The 26170-nt window shown below is 37.6% G+C and overlaps 1 protein-coding gene across 2 annotated transcripts in view; it reads right to left on the minus strand.

The window, feature by feature from the left end:
- The window catches only part of Glis3 (GLIS family zinc finger 3), a 419818-nt gene extending 394301 nt beyond the window's left edge, over positions 1 to 25517 (minus strand). Inside the window, exon 1 of one of the 2 annotated variants that reach the window (XM_071600430.1) lies at positions 25443 to 25517. The gene's annotated coding sequence lies outside the window, so the exon portion shown is untranslated. Of the gene's footprint in view, positions 1 to 14623; positions 14662 to 25442 lie in introns of those variants that run through there. The other variant, XM_027943102.2, reaches the window with a different exon arrangement.
- Between the last annotated feature and the right edge of the window lie 653 nt (positions 25518 to 26170).

Raw genomic sequence — 26170 nt, forward strand, 5'->3', positions numbered from 1 at the left:
AGTAAAACAAGTCTTGACAATCCCTAGCTTCTTAGCTGTCAATAGTACTACACCTACCAAGTCTGTATCTGGCACATGTAAGGAAACTTTGCTAACTCATCCTGCAAAGCTAGCTTCCTCTCTGGCTCTTACTTTCCAAAGGGTGGCCAGGCTCCTCACACCACAATGAGAGCTAGAAAGAATCTCTGAAATCATTTCTTTAAAAAAAATTTATTTTTTAGTTGTAGTTGAACACAATACCTTCATCTTATTTATTTATTTTTATGTGGTGCTGAGGATCGAACCTAAGGCCTCACACATGCTAAGTGAGCACTCTACTGCTGAGCCACAACCCCAACCCTGAATCTTTGAAATCATTTCATTCAACTTTTTCATTTTACAAAGAGTCTAGATTACTAATGTGACTCCCTTAGAATCCCAAAGAAACCTACATTTTTAGCCTCATCCTCTGACTTACCAATATCACTGCTGAAGAAATGGTAGGATTTGCTATCTATCCATTCATCTATCCATAACTAAATAAGAACACAGGATTTTTTATTTACCAAATATACTATGTTGTAGTGTCTGAAGGAATATACTCTAGAGCCAATTGACTGGTTCATATCCTGGCTCTGCCACTTACTAGCTATGTGACCTTAAGAAAATTACTCAACTACATCTTAATTTACTCATCTGAAAAATGGGAGCAATTATAAATAACAACAACAACAACAACTAGCAAAATGGTAACCACCTCATTGGGTTTTAGGGCAATTTAACTGAAATATGTGTAACACTTATACCTGAAAAAATTAAATATCAAACATTGATAATAACATTTACCATATCATACATCTTATGTAACAATAACTACCTTATCCTTTCAAATTTAATTAAAATGATAAAGAAGTCATGAAAAGGAATTTGAGGTCTCACTTTGTTTATTTTTCTGGGTTTGTTTTGAACTCTTCAAATGTACAAACTTGAATTGGCACAAAGCATTTTGAAAGATATTCAACAGTATGGGTTAGTATACTTTGCCTAGAACTAACTAGTCCTATTATGTTATGCAATTTAATAACCACAATAGATGGTGGAAAATGTCCCACTAGTCACTGGTATAACCCTGAATTTTGCTTTGGGAATTATTATTGATTTGACATCCTCCTATAGTACTCCAGGATCTGCAGTGATGCTTCACAGAAAAGGAGTCCATACCTGTTGTTTTGATTCTGAAAGAGTGGCTAGAAGAGCAGTTGGTCCCAACTCTTCAGGGTACTGGCTGGGTCTCAGCTCCAAGACTCCAGGCTCTGGTAATTTCCAGCCTCTTCCCTGTGATCCTCCAGCCCTAGGTGGGAGCTGTTCCTGGAGTCACTGTCTATGAATTAACCTCACAGTTATAGTGTGTGTGTGTGTATGTGTGTGTGTGTGATTTCAGTCTTCATTATATGCTGAACATATTTCTGAGATTTAATTTTCTATATTAAATAACTAGAGTACCTTCCTCCTTCCTGACAGAACCCTACTGGATATACCATTGGATGAGTTTTTAGTCCAAGCTCTCACAATGCACAGAATCACCCCTTACCATTAAAATGGACAGAAAAGGCAACTCATTTGAAACTATAAATCTTCACCTGAAACATTCAAAGGAAGCTCTTCTTAATATCTAGTTTTAATTCTTCCACCTGAGCCAAGATCACCTGTTCTCAGCCAACGATGACCACCAACATCCTCTATACTGCCCATATAGACTCTGTGTCATCTACACATATTGTATGAAAAGTGTGGCTTAAAGAAAGAAAACCCCAAAATTTTCTAGTGTGCCTTAAAAAGAGAGGAAAAACAAGACAATAATTGTATTCTTTATCTATTGCTACATAGCAAATAACACAAATTTAGTGGCTTAAGTCTATACTGTTCTAGGATCTCTGTCTCTATGATCAGGAATGAGCAAGGCTTAGCTGGGTCCTCTGATTCAGGGTCTCACATAGGCTTTGATCAAGGTGTCAGTTATAGCTAGAGCCTCATCTGAAGGCTCAAAGGGGAAGCATCAGTTTCCAAGTTCATGTGATTAATGGCAGAGTTCATTTGCTCCAAGATTTCTGGACAGAATCTTACTGTTCTTTTCAAAATAAACATATACCAGACCATACTCCACCACACATAGTAGAGTCAGCCTCAGCTGCTTACCACATGGGTCTTTCCAACATGGCCCTTGCTTCATGAGAGCATACAAGCTGGGAAGACAATGGAGAGTCTGACCAGAGACAGAAGGCAAATTTTTTGTAACCTAATGAATTTGCTCTCTCAGCCTATCTTTGAGCTAGGACATTGGTCGTCTTCTACCTTCAGATTCAGATTGGAACACTATACCAATGGCTCTCCTGGGTCTACAGCTTGCAAACCACAGCTTGTCAACTGCACTGGCTCACTCATGCTCAACCTTTCTCATTCATGCCACCTCCCCCCCCCCACCCATTGGTTCTGTTTCGCTAGAGAGGTCTGACTAATACAGATACTAAGGAATTGAAAAAGCAATCTGCAAGAAAAGGAATGAAGTGGAAAAAGAAGCAGAGATAACAGATCACGTTGCCCAAAGAGAAGTGTAAGGAGGTATCAGGTGCTTATAGTCTCTCAGAAGATCTAGTTGTACAGCCTCCTCTTGGATACCATAGGATACCTCTGCTTCCTTTTATAATAAACCCCCTTTTACATAAGCTAGCACAGTGGTTCTGAGAGTCTTGGGAAACCAGTGTGATGCAGCAGGAAGCACTGTTCTCTTGCTCAACTCACCATGATGCCACCAGGAACAAGGCTCACACCAAGCCTGGATTCAGTTCCCAGCTTTGCCACACATTAGCCATGTGACACTGCTAACTCACTTCATCTTTTCAAGACTTAGGTTTCTTAATCTAATGACACATGGGGTTTTTATGAGAGGCCTTGCAGGTTTGTGCCCTAGTTATGTGGCTGAGCAGCTTTGCTGGCTGTGCACCAACCAGCCCAGAGTAAGGCTCAAAAATTAGCCATTTCTCTATCTCTCCTTTCTAATGATCTATCTTATTGCATCAAAGCCACTATTTTAAGCAAATAACAAGGGGCACTTTTAATACAAATGGACACAAAACACCTGCAACAATTTACTTGGCAGCTGTTTTTCTGTTTCAGCTTGCTCTACTTTTCAAAATAAACATATACCAGACTCTACCCCACCACACAGAGTAGAAATTCTGCTGGACATAATGTATCTTTCAGGGAATTATTCTCAATTGCTAAGAGCCCAACCTTTTGAGTCAAAAATCTATGCACCAAGAAAACAAAACAACATCTTATAGTGAGTGATATTTAGGGCTCTGGATTCATGGGTTTAAATGCTCAGCTCCTCTACTAGGTGTTCCTGGGTGAGCTTGTTAATCTTTGTAAGTCTCTCTTTTCTCATGTTTTCAACAGGGATATTTCATAAGGTTATGGAGGATTACGTTAGGCTATATAAAGTTCACCACAGTTCTAGAGCATAGAAAGTCCTAAATAATTGCTAGCTAGTTTATTTTCAATCCTAAAACAACCAGAAATTTATGTGTTATACATAATAATATACTAATAATCATTCACTGGTCCCAAGAGGTAATTTTGACATTGACTTATATCAGGCCAATCCTGTTAAGTAGGCAATTAGGTAAGAGTCTGAATCTAAATGCAATCCAACTTGTCCCCTAAATACAGGGTAATCATGCATTCCAGTCTGTGCAGGATAGTTCTGGGCATAATTATTAAGAAGATCCATTATCATTTTTGAAAGTGATAATAAATGATATGCTTGCCCTAAATCAAGCAAAACCTTTATATGGGAAATCAACTTCTAAAATATTTTCTTTTAGCTCAATGCTTATTTGTTATGGTTTAGATATTTTTTTCATTCTAGTTTCTGCAGCAAACTGTGAAAATGTAGTGTTTGGAGCTCTAAACATACACATCAAGAAGCTTTTCATACTGTCCAGCCTTAGGAGTCATAACTAAGCTGCAGACCTCTCTTCCGGAGAACTAGCCACATGAATGAAGAGGGTGGTAGATAAGCCCTCTCATGCAGCAACAGGTCCTGTGGTCAGCAGACACATACTGTCCCACACCAGTTTGTAATCAAGGGACAACTACACTACTAACAGTCCCTGCTGTTTGCAGTTTAAACTGTACATTCACATTTATCATCTAATCCTTAAACACAAGTGCCATTTCTTCTTCTACCATCTTACATGCACCAGAGACTTGCATACAAGTGGGTAACAACCTGGAAAGCCAATCCATATGGCTCAAAGGTTGTCAAAGGACACTCAACCTCATAGGTACTCAAGATCCCAACCCCAGCCTTTCTCGGCTTCTTAACTGTCACTTTCTATCCACTCTCATGGATGTGAAGACTTGGTTTTTGGTCTTGCCCCAGTTTGAACCCTGTCCTCCATCTCCATCCTGACTCCCTCACGCTATAATGTCCCAGTCTATTTATCAGCATCATGAAACCAAAGCCAAAGAGATGCCTGGGCATGTTACTACTCAAGGACACATAGCCAGGTATGCCCTTTGCCTATAACGCCCACTTGGCAATAAGGATAAGATGTTACTTCCATTTTACAGAGGAAGAAACTGAGGTAGGGAGGCCAAATGGCTTGCCAAGATCACACTCCAGCAAAACTGGACTGGAATATGGGTCTTCTGAATCTAGCATCCCTGCTTTTTCTGTACAGCAGTGCTTCTCCAAGTTCAATGTGCACTTGCAAGGTCAGCTATGTAATTTGTAAGGACCAGTGCAAAGTGAAAATGCTGGGTCCCTTGTTGAAAAAGCAAGAAAAAAAAAGTTTTCTTCTTTCTTCTAGGCCTCTCTCCTGACTTACTGGGTACTTTTTAATTTGCTATTTAGCACTGGATTTCTTCCACACTAACTAGGTGCAGACCTTGTAAGGTATACAGAGCCTCAACTACAACGGGCCCTATGAGACACTCCTCCCATCCATGCCTAGATCTCTGCTCGGGGAAGAAAGTAGCAGTGGACACTTGGAGGGAGCAGGAAACCAGTGGCCATCCTGGCACGTGGGACCACACATGAACTGAGACTCAAAGGCCCACCCCTTGAATGCTCCAGTGTCCCATCAGACTGCTTATAAAACACCGATTCAAAGATAAAATTAATAAGAATACCAAGACAGCAACCACAGAAGATTAAACCCCCAAGTGCAGAGCATCTCTCTAAACTTCGGACCCTGTGAAGCCGCTGATCACACAGTCACGAAGCCATCCCAGAGCACATGAATCACCTAGGATCTTGTTAAAATGCACATTCTTATTCAGTAGGTCTAGGGTGTCCCTGAGACTATGCATTTCTCACCAGTGCTTAGAGGAAGCGAAGACTACTGGTCCTCTGGCTAGAGTTGAATTACAAGAACCTATACCCCACAAGATTCATCTTTTAACTTGTTTTTATGTCAGAGCCAATTATAGACCTTCTGCTTCTTCCATTATTCAAATAAGGCATCAACGGAAAAATAGGTATTAAATACACATCCCCATCCATTGTGTCTTTATAATGTGGTGAGTCAGAAGCAACAAAATCTATTCACATTCATTCCATCCACCTGCCTGGGTATAGAGACCATACAGACAGAGGCACAAAGTACTCATGCATACACTGCTGTCACTCACGTGGCCATAACACAAAGGCTCCTTACCAAGCAGACAGTGCTCTCCAGGTTCCAGAGGGGCCAGTTGTTGGAATCCATCAAGTAACAATGTCCACAACAGGAGCAAGGGCCCATTTCTCTCATGAGAATGATGGCTCAGTGGTTTGCATTTTTAAAGGCGTACTCTCTCAGGAATGGTAGCAATGTTAAATTCAAATGGCTAGAGGGTGGCCAAGGTTTCTCAGAACTCCTATAGTATGAGATCTCAAATCACAGACTCCTCTTTCGAGGTAAACTCATACAGTACATAAAGAATGAGGTGGCCAGCAAACTGAACCTCAGTTTCTTCATTCCCAATATGGAGCCAATTAACACCCTACCAAACAGAATGGTGCCTTCGATCATATCACAGGGAAAAATAAACAGGAAAGTTTGTGAACTACAAAGTACTATGCAAGTCCAAGGCTGTTCCTGTCTAACAACCTTTAAAAATGCTATAGGTGACTAATGGATGTTACATTTCAGTTTCAAGTCCTGTAGCATGGGGGGAGGGAGGAGGTTGTTAATGGAATGCACTGTATTCTTTTAAAGGTGGAATGTTACCAGACTGACAAACCTCTTTTATAACCAGAACAAATTGTGCCTACCATTCAACATCACTTGGAAATCCATCATCAATTTGATTTACACCCAGCATCAATAAATCACACAAAGTAGACCCTGTATAGCTCAGGGAGTAAACAGAAGTAAACATTGTGTTTCACCTGCCTTGTTGGCAAGACCAAATGAAAACTCTGGCCACCTCAATTGGAATAATGCCTTTGGTCTCTGGCTGATTTGGTTATTTTGGGAACCATTTATGGAATATTAACTTTATTTGCTCTAATTCTGCAGGAAGCCGCATTGGAAGTAGAAGGAAATATAAATGATTAAAAAGCCAAAGTGAAAAAAAAAGCAGCCAAATATTTTGCCCCAACATTCTTTGCTAATATCTTAACTGTATCTCTCCCCACATATGGGGCCCCATTTGCTACTTTTGCAGATTCTAATATGGCTACATTCAATAGGGTGTACACACTGCTGTTAGCAGGCTTCTTTCATTGTCTGTTGTTTTTCCAGGAATAAACATAACTGAAGGAATGCTACAGGACAGTAACATTTTAAATCAGTGGCAGTATTTTAAATTTTATGATGTGGCAGTAGGAGAAAAACAGCAGGTTCACTGACCTACTGAGGAATCAAAACACTAACTTTAGGTCCAGATTACAAACTAACTGAATTAGCCAGCCACAAACAGTTAAAAATAAAAAATCTTGATGGATTATTTAATGTACATTAATTTTTAGACCTCCCAGGCTCACACAATACATTATCTTTCTTAAACCAGGTTTTTACAAGATGTACACACCACACTTAAGTGACACAAAAGAGTTTTTTAATCCCAATTAGTTTGGTGTCCTTTATTGATATTATTCTGTTTTTTTTTCTGACCAACAATAATGAATAACCCACAAGCGCTAATGAATAACTAACTCCCTTTGTCTCCAAGGACAGCAGAGCCCAACAAGAAATGTCAGAGCCCCTGAGGTAAAATAAAAACCTTTATAATGAAAATCTTCCCAATTATATAGTCCTAGGGGTACTAGGAATGTAGAATTGTCTTAAATATTTAAATAGTTGTGTCAAATGTGCTTAAAGTGGGGATCATAAAACTGATTTCCCAGATGCTTTGAAAAATGCATTCCTACCAGTCTAATTACAGTGAGTAACTGTTGGAACAGGAAGTAGGGGAAAATGCTATTATTGGTACAACATAACTGGGATCCTTTGCCCACAAATCCTAGCAAGGCCAGTAGGCTGCCAACTACAGAATGTCTCCCAGGCTCACACAGTGGCTCAGATAAAGAGGAACACTCTTATCTCACTGCATTAAAAATTTACATGGAGTAAGCAATCAATTTTAAAACTAATTTCTACTATCTTATAAATGTTGAGCTAAAAGTAGCCCTTTCCTCTATTTTAGAGCAGAACAAATTAAATATACACTGAGGTTGCTGGGAACCAGGGTTTGTGCTGACTATAAGATGCAGAGGTATGGAAAAACTCTCATTTTGCCTTTTAACTAGAGCGCATTATCTTTTTTTTTTCTTTTTTCTTTTTTTTAATTGTAATTGGACACAATATCTTTATTTTATTAATTTGTATTTGGTGCTGAGGATCGAACTCAGGGCCTTGCATATGCCAGGTAAGCACTCTACTGCTGAGCCACAACCCCAGCCCTAGAACGCATTATAATTATAATTATAAATATATTATCTTTTTATAATATATTTCATAACAGTTTGCGGAAAGGGCTTAGAAGCAATGACATCTTAAGAGTCAGTAAGGCTCTACATCTAAAAATGTCCCAGTAAGGACATCTTTCACACTTTTTTTCCAAATATCATTCCCTCACAAAAATTAATGATTTCAGTCAGGTCTGGGGCAGAGAAGTACAACTGAGCCTAGAACATCTTGTTATGCCTGAAAGCAAGGTAAGGCCTAATAGGAATATGTTAAAAGGACACAGGAACTCACTTCAAGAGGCTCCCTCTGGCCAAATTTGGGACAATTCAGACACCAAAACAATGATGGTAACAAAAGATAGCACAGTAAAGTATTAAAAATTGAGAATCCATATGTCTATAACAATTCTCAAAAATGGGGCAGAGAAACTCTTCTTTCTAGAATAATATCAGCTAATAAACACAGAGGAAATAATAAAAGAAGGAATTCACTATTAGCAATCACCAAGGTAGAACTGATTCAGACAAGGGTCAGCAATGGAAGCTATGAAGGTTGCTAGAGAACGGGGTATTCAAATACGGATTACTGATTAATTTTGAAAGGGAAAGTGTCCTTCACAATGTGGTGATCTGGTAACATCCCTTTAGCTAAGCAATCAAATGTGGCATCACAAATCCCAGGACAAAGAATTATTCAGTGCTTCTAGGTTTAATGCAGCGGGTAGTTCACAAATCACCTATATAGGCTTCTTGCCCAACATGGTTAACCTAAATGCAATCTCCAACAAATAATCTGACAAACTAGATTATATGACAAGAGGATCCACCACATAAACCTTTAAAAATACCAACATATTTTGTCATGAAACACAAAGAAATAAGGCAGAGGAAGAGTGCTGCTATAGAATACGACCACAGAGATGACAACCAAATACAACACATGATCTTTGATTCAATTCTGGTCACAAGAAAAAAAATACCTATAAAGAACATTTAGATGACCAAGTGGAAAAAGAAAATAGTTTCTAAACAATAAATGGAATAAAATAATATAAAATTAATTTGATATGGACTATATTTGAACTTTATGTAAATAACACTATTGTATCAGTTAAATTCCTTGGTTATGATGAATATTTTTTGGTTATACAACCTGAAGGATGCCTGCCTAGGAATCAGGGGGTGTTGGGCCAGGGGGGTGTTACAGTGTCTACGATTTACTTTCAAGGGGTTCAATGCACTTGAAAGAAATAAAGGCGGCTGATAAATAGAATAAAATATACTTCAATAGAACATAATACAAAATAACATAAGGCAAGATTACACTTTATAAAGTACTCAGAAAAATTTTACTTAAGAAATGGCTTGTGTAATGAACAGCTAATTAAAGAGGGGAGAGCTGGATGGGTGTCCTGAGCAAAATGTTTGAAGGGGACAGATTAGGGAAGAACTGTCCTTTTGTCTTTTGGCCTTTGTCCTTCTTCCTTCCTCCTTTGCTCTTCTCAGAATGCAGACTCCAGGTGCCGCAGTCTGGCTGGGCACAAAATAACCGGGCCACCACACCGCCTTGTAGATTCAAACAGCAACTCTTTATTCCCGAACTCTCACCGGCACTCTACACGCACGTTCTGGGAAAATTTTCCCTCCACCGGGCTCTGCGTCCCAAATACTCTCAGAACCCCGCCAGAACTCCAGGGGAACTCAAGGAGCGGGCCCCTGAGGAGCGGGCGCCTGAGGCAGCAGGATACGCCCTATTCCCAGCAGGATCAACCCTAAACCCAGATCCACCCTGGTCCTTGAGCTGGGTCGCCTTTCTCAAACATTTATGCAATGTCACTGCAAATGACCTGGGTCCAAGGCAAGCCCATTTCCACAATGGAGAGTCCTCCCTCTAAGCAACATTGGGTAGGCTGACAAGGAAATTGCCATGCGTCATTCCTACTTGGCTATGGCTCTCAGCACCAGGCAGGGCTGGAGCAAGGCAGCCACTGTGCAACCAAGACTGGAAAACTCTGTGATCCCGGACCTGACACAGCGGAGCTGCCAACCATTCACAACAAGCACCCACCCCAGCCTTCTCTTTGTATGAGAAAAATCACCTCCTATAACAAAGGTTCCCAAATGCTCTTAGTGTCTTGGGAATTTTTTTCACAGTGCCCCTAGGCCAAAAGAAACACCTATCAACTGCATGTATTAAGTAGCTAGGTGTCGACACTTAATGGCCTTTATGTACTAACAACTGTTTGAAAAAAGTAATACACATAAATTAAAAGTAATGTTATTGTTTTATTCCTAAATAATTACAATTGCTAATGAGATATGTGTTCCAATTGTGCACTCTACACTACCAACACCTTGGAGTAAGATTGGACATCGCCATCCTCATCATTTCCTGCTCATACTGATTGTCACTTAATACTTGCTACTTTTTAAATTGTGGTAAAATATACAAAACATGAAAATTTACCATTCTAACCATGCACTTGAAAGAAAAAGAGGTGGCTGAAAAGTAGAATAAAATATACTACAATAGAACATAACACAAAATAATGTAAGGCAAGATCAAACTTTAAAAACTATACAGAAACAATTAATTTTACTTAAGAAATAGCTTAATGTGATGATGGGCTAATTAAAGTGGGAGAACTGTATGGGAGTCCTGTGAAAACTGTACAGATCAGGTTAATACATTCACATTGTTGTATAACTATCACCATTATCCATCCATTGCCAGAATTTTCTTATTCTCCCAACTGAAACTTGGTAGCCATCAAACACTTACCCCTCATTCCCCCTTCCCCAAGCCCTTATGCAAGCACCTTCTGACTCTATGAATTTGATTCTTCTAAGAACTTCCTATAAAATAAAGCACACACTATCTGCTCTTTTTTGATGTGGATATTTAAATTAGCATAATTTAATTCAAGGGTTTTCTGTGTTGTAGCATGTGTCAGAATTTCCTTCCCTTTAAAGATTAATATTCCATTGCATGTTTATACCATATTATACTTATCCTTTAATCCAGTAATGGATCCTTGAGTATATCTTTTGGCTACGTGGATAATGCTACCATGAAGATGGTGTACAAAGTACTTGCTATTTTTTTTTTTTATAATTGCTACTATGGAAAATGTATCTTTGCAAAGATAAAACCTCACCAAAAGGAAAGAAATAAAGGTGGCTGATGAAGAGAATAAAATATACTCTAATAGAACATAATACAAAATAACATAAGGCAAGATTAAACTTTATAAAGTATTCAGAAACAAAGTATTAATTTTACTTAAGAAATAGCTTATGTAAGGAACACAGTAAAATTTACTACTGAAACTATCAATCTCCTCAAGCTAGTAATTTGCCTGGTATTCAAAAGATGTCATGCATCTTATATTCCTTTCAAAATATAAAATGCTTTTTATGCTCAAGTTCTCTGTACTACACCAGTGACCTTAATGCACTATTTGAGAACACACTATATGATGTTAAAACTATTGTTATTTGCATTCCAGTGGAGCAGATTTTATTCCTTAAGTACTATAAACATTCCTGCCAGATGAATACTTCTCATAAGGCTTCCTTGGTGATTCTCTCCTTCAAGTCAGATGCGCATCTGTGTGACAATCTTTAGGTGGATGAAATTGTACACAGCTCCACTACCTTCCTAAAAGTTAGTACAACCACTCTTCCAGCTCACAGGATGCACTGTCTTATCCAACATCACCTTTTTCTTGCCTTTGGACTCAAACTGAAACACTGGCTCTTCCTGGTCTTGGGCATGCTAGACCAAGGACTACACTATCAGCTCTCCTAGTTCTTAGGCCTTCAGACTCAGACTAGAATAACTATCTGTTCTCCTGGATCTCAGTTTGCCAATCTACCCTGAAGATTTAGGGACTTGCCAGCTTCTATAATCCTGTAAGCCAATTCCTTATAATAAATCTCTCTATATTCACTTATATACATTTATATATATAAATTTATCTTTTTGATAAATTTAATCAATTTATCTTTTTATTTATATAAATGTATGTAAGTATATACACACATATGTATATATACACACATGGATATAAATATACATTCTATTATTTTTGTTTTTCTGGAAAGCCCCAATTAATAGTCCCACAGAGTCACATGTTCCACCAGTGTCCTAGGAGATAACAGCCAAACTCCTTGGCATGTCATTCATAATCCTTCACTTGCCTTCTACTTATTCCTCTCCAGACTCATCTCTTACCAGTCTCTGTACACTATAGAACTAGGTAAAAGTTCATGAAATGCCCCAGGTTTTGAATGTGCTTTTCTCCCAGCCCAGAACAATTTCTAGACAGCCCCCTCCACTCATACATGTGTCACATACGTATACATGTGCACACACACACACACACACATACACAGAGGACATACAATGTACAATTCCAAGACTGGCTCCTCACTCTGTAGGTGTCTACCTAAATATATTACTCTCCTCCTAGATCCTCCTATTAAGCACAGACCAGAAATCTCTCTCAACAGTTGCCATACACTCTTTCAGAACCCTTACTCTGTTTTAACTGTACATATATTTGCCTGAATCCTCCACCAGCCTGAGGGCAAGGACTAGGTTTTATCGGTTGTTGTATTTCCAGAACAGTGGCTCATCCAAAATATATGCTCAATAATTATTTGCTGAACAAATGACCTGATGAAGTTCAAACAGTCCCAGATAATCAGTACTGACTTAATTTTGAAATTGTCAACCAAGATTCAAAAAGGACACATTCAGCTATTTCTGGCATCATCCAGACCACTGATGGTATCCAAGCTGAAAAAACAGGAAGAAGAATAACAGAGTATCTTCAATTCCTTACCTGTGCCCATGCACACCCCTACCATTTCAGTCCAAAACATGTACTATAAGCTAGCAAGCTGAGCAAGGAGCCACAAAGCTCACAGGAAGAGAAGCAGGAAGCAGCACTATTTTTTTATATGCATTCCAAGGTGTATTGACCCTGAGAGTTCACTATCACTTAAGTATCTGAAGCATTTTTTTCACCATGATTATAATTATAGCCATGTCTGGTCACCATCAAAGCAATATTCCCAAACTCCTTGCTGGCTGGTGCCCTTGAAGTTATTTATTCTTTCCAGACCTAGTGCCCTTATCGGTAGATCAGCCATAGTATACAACTGAGGGCTGTTGTGAGGAATAACTCAGACTATGTACTGGAAAGCACTCTACATGCTGCCTGACACATGCTAAGTTATACTTTAATAAATTCAAGTTATTAATATTATCACCATTATTATTGTCAGTCAGGTTTATAAACACAAGTACCTATGAAAGCAAGTTACAGTTCACTAGTCAAGCATGAGCTGAAAGATTTTACTGGGCCTCAGCCCCTGAAAACCCAAACGCTGCAGTTTGATATTAAGGAATTAACTTGCCATGCAATGAACATAGCAACCTAACAATGACAGAGTTATTGTGGATATAGCCCCCAGAGAAACTTTTTCCTATACTAAAAATCAGTACCACTAAGAAATAAAACAACTCAAAACCAAATCTAGACCAAATATAAATAAATTTTTAAAAAATGAAAAGAAGAAAATAAAAAACTACATGTGTATTTGGTTATGTGCTTTTCTTAGTGTCTGTGTAGAAATATACAGACACTAAGACAAGCAACTCTTTGGCTACTTGCCTGATATAAATCATTATTCACCTTAATTAACTGAGTGAGTGGCTGTTCAGAATGAGGCTCTTAATTCTATTTGATGATGTGAGTACTTTTAATAAAAACATTTACGACTAAATGCTAAAATACCTTAAGGAATATATAATTGTGTTATTTTACATAGCAAAGCTGAATTTTACATGGGATACATGGTCTTTCTCTTTTTATCCTAAATATACGTACAATCTGCAATGTAACTTCATTAAGTCAACATCAATTTCTAGAAAGAGTGTGTCATTCAAATAATTTGCTATTCTCCAACAATTATTCTGTAATTTAAAATATATGGTAATTCAAACACTATTAAGTTAAAAGTACATTCGCTCTCTGCATTTCAAATTAATCATTTTCTAGTTCTCCACAAGTACCAAACACATCTTTTCACTATTCTCTTCCAGCTTGCTTTCTTCCTGTTACTAGCTATATACTCAAAATTATAGGTTTTGCTCTTAAAATAATTTTTCTTATCATTTACAGTTACTGATTCTTCATTTATTGGCTGTTAAAATATTCCTCCTTTTTTAATCCTTCTCCTTCCAAACACCACCTTTCTTCTAGCACTTCTAACACTAACATAAATTGCAGTCCAGTCGCCCGTTTCATCACCCATGGCCTGTAGAATAGAGCCGCCAGTGAGCCAGGGCACTGCTACAAGTATCAGAGGACAGGATCTTTCTAATCTTTCTCTGGCCCTTCTGCCACCACCACCCAACCTATCTCCATATTTTGAATCTTTCTATTCTACTTTCCACTCTATTTCACAGTTCAATGAGGTATACCACACATGTACCCAGCATCTACCCCCAACAGACACACACCCCTTTACCCAGCAAGCTTAGATATCATTATGAGACCATGAACTTTGACCCTGAGATTGAATTATCTATCTTCTTAATTTTCTAGCAGGAAAGAGACTGGGGGAGAAAAACTTTCCATTTTTTCAAAGATCCCAGAAAGACAATCCTACCTTTCCCAGGATTTGGAGAAAAAGGGTTTCCAAACTCTTGCTGCTTTGGCTTTAAAGTGTGTGACCCTGACATGCCTCCAGCCTGGGTGACCTGGAATCGTGGCTTCCCATTGGTCAGCACTTGTCTCCTGGGGCTCAGGGCAGGCAGGTGGATAGAGCTCTCAGTCAGGGTGTTCTGAGGAGCCATCCCTCCTCCTGAGGGCATCTTGAGGTGGAGGCTGTTAACAAGGCTTCCAATAGCAGGGCTTGGTGTGCTGCCACAGGACGAGGGGCCAGGAGTCCCCGAGTGGGCTCGGATGGGAGGAATATGTTGGCCACTGACCATCCCAGGCCCCTGTGGGGTTCCTGATGTCCGGTGGAGACTCATGCCGCATGACCTTCCATTCATTCTGAAAAACCTGTGGCCAGGATGGTCAAATATCCAATGGCACTAATGACTCCTTTCAGGCAAAGTCCAATAAGTTATCCATGGTGTGGGTTATAAGCCTGTTTAAAAAAATAAATGCGGGCATTTTTTAAAGTAAAAATAAAAATAAAGTACAGTGAAGAGTTTTTAACCTCTGTAGCATTTTTACCTCTGAAGCATTCATATCAGGAAGAAAAGAAGCCCTCTTAGCAAAATGACCTTTTTTGTAGAATGAAGTCATCAAATACATGGCTCATTGGCAGGTATTATCCCCTTCTGTATTCATGGTAGGTATGGACTATGGATCACTACCTTGTTTTGTTTGCCACGGAGCCCTTCTCAGTACAGTGCTTGGCAACTATGACCAATCACCTGGTGCCAGCTTGAAAAATGAAACTTATCTTGCTGTCTGAAGGATATGTCCATACTAGTTCACTTTTGTACAGTGGTTTTTAGAAAATCCAAAAGCATCACCTTCCTGAGCTATGAGACAAATGCTACAAAGTTCCTGGTAAACAAACACAAAGCAGACAAGGCCTCTATACTAGATAATAGGGATATTACACCACCTCTGATCTTCAGTCTAAGAGCAATCTTTTCACAATCTCTCAATTTACAAAAGATTAAATTCTGGGCCTGAGAATATTGCAAAGGTTTCATAAATCCTTATATTCAAACATTCACAGAAGCATTAGAATTTTGGTTCTATATGGATCCTACATTATAAGAACAGAAATAAAACCAACACAATACTCCAACCTTCCACTGAAGTCCTAGAAAAAAGAAGACTGTGCAAAATGCCTTATAGAAAGCATAAGGAAAGAACAGTCCTTCTAACAGTAAGATATCCAGTATGTTTACAGTGCAAGATATACTGGACGTTGTCCATAGTCTTATGACGTTTCCTATGCAGGAACCAAGAGAAGGACTGACATTAGCACAGGACACCATCATCTATCCATATGTGATACTATCAGTTCTCCATTGTTCTAAATCATCAAGGAAAGCCCTTCCCTCTCTTGAATAGTGTGTATGCAATGAGGTGGCCCAGTGCTATGGTAATGCCACTACTCTAAATGTTTAATAGACACATTCATAATATGTCTTTTATACTGACAAGATAGTCATGGAAAAAAAGCCAAAGTTGGACAAACACAAGAAATAAGGACACTGTATAAAGAAGAAACATTCAGATGTTCTCAACTGGATGATTCTCACTTTTGTCTGTGAGATCTCCTCAAGGTCTGAAACAAACATTTTCAACTCCACTTCAAAACAAATGACTCCTTAAGTCATCAAGGAAAGAATAGCAAGGAAGGAAAACTTCTAGTGATTTTTTTTTTCTTTTATAGTTTCCAGAAAGTCAAATATATTTAAGTTTCAATTCAAGTGTTCCATATACCTTCTGCAAAATTTACCATATGTGCCTATATTGAAGAACTTAAAAAATAATTAACAAAATAAAACTTGGAATGTTTCCTCATTTTCACCAATTCTATATTTTGCTAAGAATTCCATTGGTCTCTCACATTCAACACTGCCTTTCCATCCAGTCCTAGGAAACACTCAAAAGTACTCCTCCAAGACCAGTCTCACTCCTGCCCTCCCCTGCCCTTCAGTCCCCATGAATGGCCAACAAGTTCAAGTTATCCAAACTAAATGATTCATTTATGGAAAATTAAGAAATAGACCCTGATATTGGACAGGTTGTAATTTTTTTTTTAACACTGGAAAGATTCCAGTGCCTTTTTTGTTGTGTCCCTGTAGAAGAATCCGAGTGTATTCCCAGCCAGTCTGTTGATCCATTTATTGGTTGATCATGAGCAAGAGTCATTTAATATCTTCATGCTTTGCCAGATAAAACTATTCTCCACTCATTGATAAAATAATGTTTTCTGAGCGCTCTGAGCCCTACAAAAGAAATCACTTATTTTTGTATCCACCCAATAAAAAGGAAAGAAAAGGCAATGAAAAATGTCACATTGGCAATTTTTTTGAAAATGAAGAATTGTTCAACATGACTGGAAATATGAGTCACTAAGACCAGGATCCAAGTGACAAGTGTCTGCAGATTTGCAGACTGTGGCCATTTTCAGGTTTTTAAAAATAAGGGAGTCATTTTTGGCAAGAAGATCATACACAAGCAGGAATTCTCATCAAAAATTTGGATAAAAACACCTAAGTAAATACTTAGCATTAGGTTCGATCATTAAAAAGGTGAGTCTGCAAGAAGGGAAAATAATTAAAGTGCTGAGAACTTAATTAAGTATCAGGCACTCACACCTGTCTGACTTGCAATGATTTTCTTTTTTTTATAAACTGCACTCCTGTTTTAAATAGCTTTAGGTTGAAAGTTAAAAACAACAACAAAATGTACTTAAATTTTATTACTGAAAAGGCAGCAGCTAAAAAGTAAAGTAACTAATACCAAGAAGAAAAAGCAACAGGTCAATGGCATGTGAGCTGAACAAGACCTCAAGACAAAACTAAACTACATGTGAAAATATACCTAAAGTTCTCATCTTCTTATTAATATGCCAACAGATTTTTTTTCAAGCATTAGATACCAGAATGCAAATATAAATTTTGTTTATTCTTATTATAATATGTTGTATACTTCTTAGCTAAGCCATAAGAACAGGACAAAATTTTAAGTTTACATGGTAACCAAAAAGGAAGAAATTGCTCATATTTAAGGACATATGCTTGTAGAGTCAAATTTAAAAAGAGCACTCAAACAGTCAAGAGGCCTGAGTTTCATTTCTGGCAAGCCATTTGTAATGTGTCTGGACTTAGAGGTTTCATCCCCAAAGGTTGACTATGATCATGGGGTCTCTTGACTTTTTGTTATTCCAGATAATTGGGGTATGAAAGATTAACAAAAATATCCACTGACTGTAATCAAGAATACATATGTAGATTCTGCTGCACCCATGGCCCTTAAATCTAGGGTGACTGGGGAGACATGGAAGCAAAAGTAATGTCAGTGTCGACCAGCTCCATCAAAGCAAGAGCAGACAGGAAGGTTCTCCTGCCAGCAGCATGCAGAAAGACAACACTAACCAGGAAAACTGAGTCCACTCATTGCAAAGAAAATAAAACCACAACTAATTTGTAAAAACACCTAACTGGTAGAATTCCATGGGAAGAGTCTCTATTTAAAAACTTGATCAAATTCCTCAGCATTTTCTCCTTTTGTCCTCCATCCAACTACTCTACCCCAGGCCACCACCCAACAGAAAAAAAAAAAAAGGAGAAAAAGAAAAGGTATAAATTCAGGGCATTTTAGATCTGGTGTATTGACACATTTATGTTTTTATACTCCATTGGATTGCAGGACAAAAATGTTCGTTCAGCTAATGAGTCAACACGAGAGTTAATAAATCTTTCCTCTTGACCATTTTCAAACTCTTAAAACATACTCCTGTAAATCAGGTCAGGGAGGAAATGACTTAACCCCTAAGGAAACTAAGGCACAAAACCATTTAAAATTGCACTATTTTTCTGGAAAAGCATGACTTTAATCAAAATATAAAATCATAACTCTACATTCTACCCAAGGTTCCAGGCACTGTTCCTCGTGGATTAAGAAATTAAACAAACGGAAGCAATATTAACTCATCCATTTGAGAAAATTCCAAAAACACAAGTTCCATAATGTCTATTTACAGCCAAAGGCCCTTTCTTAGTAAATATCATTAATAGGCTCATCTAGAGTCATAATTCATCTGATGAGCCAGTTAATTATTAATTTTCATACATCATTTCATTTCCTTAGGCTACATTTAGCCTCTGTTACATTTTCCATTCCTTATGCCACAAGTATTTCTTACTCTGCACAGAAAACCTGATAATGAAGCATAAAATACTGGTCACGAAAGAAACTTCTCCTGAGTCTGTATATATGTGTTTATTTCTAAACCATCTCAAATAGAGTTCTTATTGATTCTTCCTTTTCCCCCCTTTGGATTAATGATTGTATAATTTCATTAACACAGCCTTTTCAACTCAGCTGCCTTGATCGTTAATAGGCCGGTGATATTCCTGTGGGTTTCTCTTATTACAGCTTTTGTAGCCAGAAGAATATAGAAATGAAAGCCTATTGATAGATAATGTAAGTTATTCTCATGCACAGCTACAGTGTGAAGCACATTCTGCAATTCAATCAAGGACAGATAGAGCTGAATGTTCTTAGATCCCAGGAGTTCATTTTAATAAGCAGAATGTACCTTGTCCTAACACAGGTGACTGACTCCTCAGAAAAGATTGTATAAACAAAAACCAATCATGTAAGTCATTTTATTGGCAACAATATAAACACAGCTATATTAGATGTCACCAATAAATCAAAATTATTCTTGTCTGCAATTTTAACAAGAGGAAAGTGCAAACATGTGCCTGTGGAGCTGGAGGATATTGTGGAGGAAATGTATTGGATGTGTACAATATCATTTCTCTAAATTGAAAGTGGAGGGTCCCATGTTATAATAAAGTAACCCACAACAAGGTATAGTCATCATTTCTAGGGACTCATAACTTTATCCAGTGAAACAGAAAAATTCACAGAACTGACAAAAGAAGTTACACAAAAACAGAGCTAAACTCCTTATGATTGAGGTGTGGAGCAGAAATGCAAGGAGCTTATAACTAATAACTAGAATGTATAGACCTTTTAACTCGAGTGCTCCCAAGGTCTAATGTTGGTAATTATAAAAATACTGACACATTTATTCTGAGCACCAAGATGTACAGATGTTACTCAAGCAATACAATTGCCAATAAGATGAAATCAAAGAAGTTTCACTCTTAGTTACACTAACTAAAAGTAAGACAAATTAATGTTTCCTCCGGAGATTCTAGACCATTCTTCCAAACACCCTTCAGAAAAGAAAATGAATGTTATGGATATCACCTAACAGAAATCCTGACTTTCATTTATTTGTGGATTCTAACCCTTAGCTGATAAGCGATACATGTTATTTTCATTTTTTTTATTTTTATATTTTATAAAATGTCCTCAAAACTGAAAACCTTTCCTGAATATATGAAGTGAAATAACTGGCAATACCATTTTAAATTTTAAAATAATATCTATGATATTAAAATTATAAGTAGTACGGACTGGAGGTGTAGCTTGCATACTAGTGCTTGTCTAGTATGCATGAGGCCCTGGGTTCAACCTCCACCACCACAAAAAAAAAAAAAGAAAGGTAGCAAATTTGGATATGACAAAACAGGAAAGAAGAAAGGAAGGGGAAGAAAAAGAAGAAGAGAAATGACTGAGTCAAATTCTGAAATTTATTCCAATCAGTCCATCCCAACTTAAAACTCAGAAGGAGCATTGAGAATCTTCAACACAATGATAGTGATTACAGACTGCTGGAAGAAATTCAGAACCATCAGAAAAATACTGCTGGAGGGCAATTTAAAAAGTTCAATAACCTCTCTTAGAATCCACTTTCCACACTTCAGTACACCTATATAACTCTCATATCCTCCTAGTTTACTAAATGTCATTCATTTTAATAGTAATTACTTGGAAGTGTTTCACTTACTTTGCCTCAGTCATTAACTCATCAATGAGTACAGAAAGGTCTAGAAAGCTGTGGCCCTACCAAAAATGGCAAAGGAGAGGGGGATGATTAGGGATTTCCCTTGGTCAACCAAAAGAAATCATTCAAAATGAGAATGAACTTGAACCAAAAAGATTTTTAGGCTAAACAAATAAATTCAGAAAGATAACAACACCTTGGCCCTGTCTAGGTATGACTATATTCTAAGCTCCTAGACCAATCTTTTAACAAAGTGCTCTCTCTGCAGCAGTGTTTTTCAAACTGGATTGCAATCCACTGGTGGTCCACGAATCAATTATTCAACAGGGAAAGCATTTTTTAATGAAATAGAACCAACTAGAATAAAATATAAGTTAACATAATATTCCAATGTATATTAATGATCAAGTATGGTTTTATTTCAGTTGTTTATGAGTATACATGTCTTCATATCTGTATGCAGACAGTGTGCTCTGGGTTATGATAAAATTTGCATTTTATGGTGGGCCACAGTCAAAACAGAATAATAGCCACTGTAATACAAACATTTGAACTCGTTGCCTACACAAATAGCTAGAAAGAACAGTTTCAGGTATAGAATGAGTTGAACAATTGACAAAAAATAAATACCAAAATAGGGATGTATTGAGGGAAAGATCTAAAAGTTTTATCTTTTAGCTTTATAAGATATAAAAATTAAATAATGTAAAGCCACATTTCTACCATTGCTATCATTGTGCCTCTTGATAAATATCAAATTGATCAATTGTGTTCAATAAGTAATAATTGATTGACGGGCTAACAGAATCAACATCAAAATGAATAGCAGTTTTAGATCTTTCTCACTGCAGAGAGTAGATGACCCGTCTCCCCTGTATAAAACCCTGTTCTTAAAATGCAAAAGAGAAAAAAGTTTAAATTAACACATAACTGTCTTTGAGAACTGAGTTTTTAAAAATGTGTTCTTAATATGAGTTAACCATCAGATCCTGAGATGAAATATTTGAAATGGAAAAATGAACACATTCCCTATGATGTCACCACTGAATTAATTACCTGAATTGCAGAGAGTGAGTACCACATGGCCATGGTTTCCAACACAAAGGCTTCTTCAAAAATATAAAAGCAAAGTAACTAGCTGGAGAATTTTTCTTTAAAAAGAAAATCCTCACACAAAGATGTACACAGGTAGTAAAATATGACAAAATAAAAAGAGCATTCTTTGTCATTTGTTCTGTGTAACCTACTATTGAGTCCACATAAATAGCTATTTTCACAGCTAAAAATCACAATCCTCTCAAAAGGGTAAAAACATCTACCTATGGAAGATTGTAAAAATAAAATTAATCATTCCCTAAACTAAATATTCAAGCATATTAAAGCATTCCTATCACACATGTAACTGAGTGATATCTTTCCTTCAGTGTATTTATTGCTTAAAGACAACCAATGTAACTATTTTTAGCTGTTGGTAGACAGAAGTTTTATACAAGTTAAATTATGTGCACTGACATCAGTGTAGAAGTATGAATGTCCACAACAATGACTAGGCTTTTAACCAACATGACAACATATTTATTAAAAAAAATTTTTTGAACCTCTGTGAATGACTCAGCCAAGTTACAGACAGAAGTGGAATCTATTGGTCATGCTGTAAAGGTTGGGAAAACATTAATCCGTTTCTTCACACAGAAGAATAACAAAATTCATACACAGCCCTGGCATCTGGTTGGTTCTCTATGTACAATATTCAGTAGGCCTAGAAATGAAACTTCACAGATCTGGCTCAGAACTGCATAAACAACTGATATTCAGAAAGTCTGATCTCTCTATTAAGGAACCTAGGACAGGGTCAGATCTTGCACCATGATCCTATCTGCCCATCTGTAGTTCACCAGGGCTTGTTGCCCCCAAAAGGAATCTGCAGCCTTTATGTTCTTAGCCTAGAAAAGATCATGTCAGACAAGAACAGCCCCAATAGCTTTCTTCATCTCAAGTCCACCCTCATTTATGAAGAGCCTTCATGATTTCAAGCTTTAGAGACAAATCTCTGATTTTGTTCCCAAAGTGGAATATGTGGATCCTTATTTCTGTCCATCATACATCTTGCCTTAGAGTCTACCCCAATAGTCTTTCCCCTCCTTTCTCCTTTTTGTTCTCTTTTACCCAAACGCCAGATCCTGTTCACCCTCCAAATACACACTTAAGCCCTCCCTGATACTTTCTTAGTCTCCACATCTCTGATCTTAGGTAAAATAGGGATAATTACACTTCTATGAATAGATTGTAATATTAGAGAATAATAAATGAGAAAATACATGTCACATGCTTAGCAGAATGCCTGAGACTTATATAAAACGACCCAATAAATGTTAAGTATTTTACTTTATAAACCTCTTTTAACATTCATACCTCTCTACATTGCATTATAGTTATTTGCCTATGTTACATCTCTCTGTCTAAATTCTAATTTCATTAATATTCGAAGTTATTCTAATTTACCATTGAACTCTTCCAAGCTCTTACATTTTCATAGATTGTTTTATACTATATCTATATATTTATGTTTTCAGACTACTTTTAACATGTCTTTTAATACTACATTTACATATTTATCATATCCAAATTATTAATATTGTACTGACCATCTACACAGAAATATGGTATGAGTTGAACAATTATAACCTATATTTATTATTTATTGCCTAAATAAATGCAATATAAATGAGATATGACCATACAGTCATGAACCTCATGCTTTGTAGCTTATAGACCCAGTTTAATTACAGCTGCATGTTTCTCAGTCTATTCCTCATCTATTCCTTTCTCTAATAGGAAAAGCAACATAGAAATCCTATGACATGGGGCTGGTGTTGTGGCTCAGTGATAGAGTACTTGCCTAACATACATGAGACCCTGGGTTCAATCCCCAGAAAGAAAGAGAAATCTTACAATATACCTTTTGGGGTAGGCACATCATTCTTGCCTTTATCTTGGCATATTGGTGAATAATGAAAAATCTTAGCTAAAAGATACAAAACAAATAGTTCACTACTAAGCTCAGGCTTCTTTTACTGTGGGGTTGATGGCCCTCACCTAGAAAATGCCTGAATATATGAAGTGAAATAACTGGCAATACCATTTTAAATTTTAAAATAATATCTATGATATTCAAATTATAAGCAGTACGGACTACTTCTGGATTGCTGAGGTAGAGGGAACTCCTCAGTGTTTTCCTGTTCATATATACAGGACTGGGGTCCCACCAGACATGTCACTAGTATTTGTTCAGATTCCGTAACCAGGCTGTCAATATTTAAAATATAGCTTGTTTCATTAGTGTTTTCCTTAATTCTATTATATTAAGTAGTGCCTGACCAACTAATTTCTGCAAGTCCAACTATTCCATCATCTCTCAAGGGGAGTTCCAATTATTTGACCTACTAAAAGTTTCTGTCAAGTGAAAGAAGTCAGACCCAAGAGTTCATAATGGATTATTCCATTTACATAGATTTAAAAAAACAAACAGGATAACAGACATGTTAGAAGTGAGAGCAGTGGTTACCTTAGAGGAAGACAGCAACTGGAATGGCATATGAGAATATTTCTGGTGTGTTGGTAATGCTGTTTCTTGATCCACATACTAGTTACACAGGTGTACTCAGTTTGTGAAAAATTGTTAAGCTTAAGGTAGGTGAATTCTCCTGAACAGATATTTTCTTTCAATTAAAAAAAAAAAACTGACTTTTGTGTCAATTCTGTCTAAAGTAAGCGGGACACTAGGAACACCCGGAACTTGGGCATCTTTTAATTCAACTACCTGTTAATGTCATTTTAAAGATTTTGCTATGACTCATCCTCACTGAATAACAGTGCTTGTTTTACTGAGCAAACTTCCTACATGCCCTTTCTTCTTCTCCAATACATATTGAGTCTATAAACCAACCAAACATAAAGAGTTAAAGAGTAAAGCCTTGTAGTTCCACCTTATTTACAATATGACATCCTCTACAGAAAATAATTACAGAAACACAGGAAATGACTTCTCCAGGGATGAGAATGTGCATAGGATGCTGCTTCCTGAATTATCTCCTTCAAAAGTACTCCCTCTGTCATCTGGGAGAATTGCAAATTAACATTCCAACTCCAAAGATCAATAACTACAATAAGAGAGGCACAGCTAGAAAGAATGACCTCAGGCTTAATTTACTAGCAGGAAAAAACACAAAGGAAAAAAAGAACACTGAGCTCTCTTCTGAAACCATGGAAAGACTACTCTCAGCCATAGAACAACGAAAGCAGGGCTGATACAAAACACGAATTTGATTTTATTTAACCTCTCCCACCCCACATATTTTGGCCCAGTAGGAATTTCATCCACTAGGTAGACCTGGAATCCATCCAAAGAGAAAAAGAATTTGTTTCCTACTTGGATAGTGATCACTTCGTCCCAAGCAAACCAACAACCCTAGATAGTCAATCTCTGTTAACCTGACTACTATTAAGAAATTTGGGTGGAATCAGAAAAAAAAAAAAAAAAGATGCTCTCCTAAAACAGCCTATAGTAAACCAAGGAGAAATGGAGTTATCACAGCAGCAGCTGGAAGTAAATATTCATACTCAAGAAGGGCTGAATCCTTCCATCAAGAAAGGAAATAAATTAACAAATTACTGGTAAGGAAGAATGTTTTAGAAATAATGGAAAAGAAATGTCCCTGCCCTTCCTTTCACAGGTAAAGTTGGGGCTGGTCTGGCTGAACAGACAACTAGTGAAAATATATTAAAACCATAGTACATTTAAGGATAATCTTAAAACTTCAGCATGTTCTCAACTGCAAAAATAATATATAATACCACATACTCTGTCTCTAGATGGCTTCAGAGTTTCCAGGAACCGCCTTCATTGTTTTTCTGCAAACTTTTGCATGTCACACCTGCTTTACACAGGTGCCTCACTGGAAGCAAACTTGGAGGAGAAAAGGAGGAAAAGGAAGATTTAAATCAACACAAATAAATTTTGTACCAAAAATAAAAGAAATTGTTCCCCAGTTTAGTTTTTAAGGGGAGATTCAGCAGGGAAGGAGACAGACAGAGGGACGTCTGGCTACTTCCCAAGGCAGAAATCATGACTCATCAAAGCTTTCAGAGGGGACAGAAGAGACTTTGCATTTGTCTTGAGTTCACCTTCAGGCCAAGAAATGCTCTCTGAACTGGGAACTGGGAACCTTACATGTTTGTCCTGGGTCTGCGACGAATGGCAATGAGGTCTTTGGCAAAACCTCTAAAATTCTGAGTCTAGCTTTCCTCTTCAGTAGGTGATCACTAAGTTCCCCTCTAGCTTTAACAGTCTAGGACTTGAGATTCCAGGTCCTGTAACCTCAGGGGAATTGGTCCACTGGGGGGAGCTGCAGAACTTCCCTTTGATCACCAACTCTAGGGCCCTGGGGCCCCAACTCTCAGTAGTTGCTGATGTTCCGTTAAAAGATGGCCCTAAGGAATTGGGGAGAGGGTGTAGAGCCCTTCTCTCGGTAAAAGGGGGCCATAATTGCAGGAGTTCAGTCCTTATGGACGCTGCTCATTGCGACTCCG

Source organism: Marmota flaviventris, chromosome 13 (assembly GCF_047511675.1).
Source record: "Marmota flaviventris isolate mMarFla1 chromosome 13, mMarFla1.hap1, whole genome shotgun sequence".
Classification (NCBI taxonomy): domain Eukaryota; kingdom Metazoa; phylum Chordata; class Mammalia; order Rodentia; family Sciuridae; genus Marmota; species Marmota flaviventris.